Source organism: Arachis duranensis, unplaced genomic scaffold (assembly GCF_000817695.3).
Source record: "Arachis duranensis cultivar V14167 unplaced genomic scaffold, aradu.V14167.gnm2.J7QH unplaced_Scaffold_69555, whole genome shotgun sequence".
Classification (NCBI taxonomy): domain Eukaryota; kingdom Viridiplantae; phylum Streptophyta; class Magnoliopsida; order Fabales; family Fabaceae; genus Arachis; species Arachis duranensis.
This window is the reverse complement of record NW_026265040.1, coordinates 29,246-29,818: the sequence shown is the minus strand read 5'-3', so window position 1 is coordinate 29,818 and position 573 is coordinate 29,246.

The following is a 573-nucleotide window of genomic DNA, read 5'->3' as shown; positions in this document are numbered from 1 at the left end:
TGTAAAGGCCTTCAACCTTTACTAACATGTCCTCCACTATTCCATAAGCTTGTCTCAATGACTTGTCTGCCAATTGTAATGAGAACAAGGCAGGTTGTACCTCAATAATTCCCAGCTTCTCCATTACAGAGAGTGGCATAAGATTTATCCCTGACCCCAGATCACATAGAGCCTTTTCAAAGGTCATGGTGCCTATGGTACAAGGTATTAAGAACTTGCCAGGATCTTGTTTCTTTTGAGGTAAAGTTTTCTGAATCCAGGTATCTAGTTCATTAATGAGCAAGGGAGGTTCACTTTCCCAAGTCTCGTTACCAAACAACTTGGCATTCAGCTTCATGATAGCTCCTAAATATTGAGCAACTTGCTCTCCAGTCACATTTTCATCCTCTTCAGAGGAAGAATAGTCTTTAGAGCTCATGAATGGCAAAAGGAGATTTAATGGAATCTCTATGGTCTCTATATGAGCTTCAGATTCCTTTGGATCCTTAATAGGAAGCTCCTTCTTGCTTGAGAGACATCCCAGGAGGTCTTCCTCACTAGGATTTTTGTCCTCCTCCTCCCTTGTGCATTCGA